Source organism: Myotis nattereri, assembly GCF_964212035.1.
Source record: "Myotis nattereri genome assembly, chromosome: 8".
In the NCBI taxonomy this organism is placed as follows: domain Eukaryota; kingdom Metazoa; phylum Chordata; class Mammalia; order Chiroptera; family Vespertilionidae; genus Myotis; species Myotis nattereri.
Genome location: NC_138083.1, coordinates 7,822,119 through 7,825,886, shown reverse-complemented (window position 1 = coordinate 7,825,886; position 3,768 = coordinate 7,822,119). Strand labels below are relative to the sequence as shown.

The following is a 3,768-nucleotide window of genomic DNA, read 5'->3' as shown; positions in this document are numbered from 1 at the left end:
TTGTGAACTGAGTGAGGCATCTTCCCTCACCCAGACTTCCTGTGGCCCAATCTGCCAAAGCCTGGCTGAGGGTCCTCGCTTCAGCGGGTCGGAGGTTGTGGAACCACAGAGACCCCACTCGGCAATCTTCTAGGACCGAGGACAGGGTCACCTGCAGGTGCGGGTTGGCTGGCGCTGGGCTCCGCTCGGTTCCTTCAGGGCCCTCTTCTCTAAGGTCCCGGCACTAATGACACTTTGGGCAAATACTTCCTCACTGTGGGATGTTCAGCAGCATCTGCCCTCTACCCACTGGGGGCGGAATCATCCGTTGAGAACCACTGCGGTAGAGGACCACCTGGGACGATCTGAATGCCGTCTGCTTCCCTCTCATCCCATTTCTTCACCTGTGTCAAGGTCGTCATGCCTGAATTCTCATTCACGGCCAGGGTGCTCTCGCCCAGGACTCTCCTGCATGAGGGGTGGGGGGACCCTCTTCAGGTGGCCCCAGCAGGTTGCCGGACACACAAGAGAATTGTGAATCCCCTGGACTGAGCTGGGGCTTTGAGCAAACATTCAGATGGTTTCTTCCCAGCGTTCTCACGGACTGAAACGGGACCATGGCTTGAAGCTGGTGATACCCACGGACCACGCCAAAGCCAGCACGGAGAGCAGGCCGGAACCTTCAGAAACAAGGTTTTCTTGCAAGAGCACCATTGCTCGCATTGGAGATGAGGTAGGGGAAGGACCGGAAGCCCTGCTTCTGGTGGAGTGGCATTTCCAACACCGAAACTGGCCTTGAAGACGAAGAGATAAAGTGTTGCTAAGACCTTATTGAAAGAATGCGTCCCTGAGGAGCGGTGGGCCTGCAGCCCGCCTGCCGCTCTTCCCGAGGGCGAAGCACCAGTGCCGTCTCTCCGGGGGAAGCTGGGTGTGTTGGGTTTTGTCTAACATCTTGGAATGATTCATTTATTCTTTTGCTCTCAGTAAAACCCACTGGCCTCGCGAGGACCTTCCCATCAACACAGAACTCTGTTTTGTATAAAATAAATTGGTTCCGTTGGCGTCTGATTCATCTCCACTGAATGCAGCAAAAATTGTGTTTTGTGAGAAATAGTTGCTGTCCAGTAAGCAGGGAGAGGCTTCTCTTAACAACGCCTCCTGCCCTTTGAAAACAGGAAGTTACAGCTGCCAAAAGCAAATGAGTTCCTCGCAGGCCGGGTCCAGCTCCAGACCCCACCCCGGTGCCCACCCGTGGGCTGCAGGTCTGCCTGCCCAGCCTCCTCACCTGCTCTTGACACCGCGGGCGATTAAGCCTCTGTCCACTTGGCCTTCCTTTTTGGCCCAACCTTTCTGGTGCCAACAATGTCCCTGTTCTTATGCAGAGAAAATGTCTGTCTTCCCCCTCATCGCTCCTCTTGGCTCCTCTCTTAATCTTCGGATTGCAAGTGTGCACTCTGAGTGTGCTTTTTCTTCAGATAAGATGAAAAAAGGAGGCAGGTGCCAGAGGTCTCTAGCCAGCACTGGAAATTCTTTTTTCTGGGCTTGGTGTTGAAAAGGAGCACTGTTTTATGGTTCTTTTTTTTTTTTTTAAATTTCTTTATTGTTGAAAGTTTTACATATGTCTCCTTTTCCCCCATTGACCCCTCCCCGCCCGCTCCTGTCCCCAGCCCATGCTCCCATCTCCCTAGTGTCTGTGTCCATTGGTCATGCTCATATGTATGGGTATAAGTCTTTTGGCTGATCTCTTACTCCCCCCACCCTCCCCTGCCTTCCTCTGAGGTTTTACACTCTGCTCAGTGCTTCTGTGTCTCTGGATCTGTTTTTGTTCATTAGTTTATGTTGTTCATTATATTCCACAAATGAGTGAGATCATGTGATAGTTATCTTTCTCCAACTGGTTTATTTCACTTAGCATAATGCTCTCCAGGTCCACGCATGCTGTTGCAAATGGTAAGAACTCTTTCTTTTTTAGAGCAGCATAGTATTCCATTGTTAGATGTACCACAGTTTTTAATCCACTCATTTGCTGATGGGCACTTAGGCTGTTTCCAAATCTTAGCTATGGTGAATTGTGCTGCTATGAACATAGGGATGCATATATCCTTTCTGATTGGTATTTCTGATTTCTTGGGATATATTCCTGGAAGTGGGATTACTGGGTCAAATGGGAGTTCCATTTTTAATTTTTTTTTCAATCCTCACCAGAGGATATATGTTTATTGATTTTAGAGAGAGGAAGGGAGAGAGAAAGAGAGAGAACCATCAATTGATTGCCTCCCATACTGGCCCCACTGGGGATTAAATCTGCAACCTGGGTCTGTGCCCTGACCGGAATCCAGTCGCAACCTTGGTGTATTGGGATTGCACTCTGACCAACCGAGCCACTGGCCAGCTCCGATGAAGCTGTTGACAGTCAGCATAGTGTGTGCAGGGAGGCTCCCAATAGAGCAGACGATGACCTGCAGTGTGACCCTGGGCCATGGCCTCGGGCCTGGGCTGTGGGAGCTCTTTAACCCGTTCTTCTATAGAAGTGAGACATTGGGCACCGGAGATCCAAGACCCTGGTCTGACGGGAGATGCCAGGTGCCAAGGAGCCGCCCAAGCTCCCGGCCTTGGAGAAGGCGCCTGAGGTGTGAACCAGGGCCAGGCCCGGGAGGGAGACTGTGCTGGAAGGAGCATTCGTTTTTTTGGTCATTTGTGCTTAGAAAAGTGGGGCTGGCGGAAGGTGGGCGCATGGCCCACGGCCATGGCAGAGCCACGGGGGGAGCTGCTGGTCCAGTGTCCCAGGGCAGGAAGGGCAGGGGCCCCAGGCCCTCCAGAGGTGCTTAGCTGAGGGGGGCATCTCCTTGTCCTTCTGGAAATATCCCAAGACTAAGGCTGGCCCTGGCCCCTCCCTGCCCTCCTCAGGTCTGCTGCCTGTCTGTGCCAGCCATGGCCCTCCTTGGGGGTCTAGTTCTCCTCTGGGCCTCGCTGCCCCTGCTTCAGGGGAGAGGAGCCACGGATAGAGCAGGACTCACACTGGCGAGTATCCTCCTGTCCAGTCCTGGCTCTGGCGTTCTCAGCGGTACAGTGCACAGGCAGGTGGCCCAAGGTCGAGGCAGCTCCTGGGTTTTGTGTGGCTGTGGCCGGCACAGGCTGGGCAACAGAGCCCACTGCCAGGGTGCCAGGTCCACCACAGGCTTCTGGACACCGAAGGCCGTGATGAAGATGTTGACCAGGACGATGATGAAGATGAGGCTGGTGGCCAGGTTTGTTGAGGAAGTCAACTTGGCGTGCTTGGCTGGGTTGTTGAGGTTGTATCTGGCCAGGAAGATGAGCAGCACGCCCACGCAGATCTGCAGCACCAGGGAGATGGAGATGAGCACCCCCAGGGGCCCTGGTCGATGACTGCCTTCGGCTGCGAGGTGTTGGCCATCAGCATGGTGATGTCCAGCATGCTCTCTGCGGTACTCTTCTTGTTGGTGTAATGGTTCACTTTGATAGGCCTGTTCCTGCCCCAGTGTGTCGGCGGGGCACCCGGGGCACTAGGCAAGTCCAACCGCAGGTCACCGTTGAGCTCATAGCGCTTGGGGGCCGAGTCCATGGTACGCATGGCCGCTGCTGCCTCACTGAGTCTGAGATCACCCGCTTCCCGCTGCGGGTCCATTTTTAATTTTTTGAGGAAACTCCATAATGTTTTCCACAGTGGCTGCACCAGTCTGCATTCCCACCAGCAGTGCACAAGGTTCTCTTTTCTCCACATCCTCGCCAGCACTTGTCATTTGTTCATGGTAGCCATTCTGACAGGTG

The 3,768-nt window shown here is 53.8% G+C and overlaps 1 pseudogene across 1 annotated transcript; it reads right to left on the bottom strand.

Moving 5' to 3' along the window:
• Positions 1 to 281: 281 nt before the first annotated feature.
• On the bottom strand, positions 282 to 3,562 carry LOC308523664 (ninjurin-1-like; annotated as a pseudogene). Its single transcript has 2 exons — positions 3,133 to 3,562; positions 282 to 447 (listed from the first exon to the last, which is right to left on the bottom strand). The product of its transcript is annotated as a ninjurin-1-like (transcript).
• Between the last annotated feature and the right edge of the window lie 206 nt (positions 3,563 to 3,768).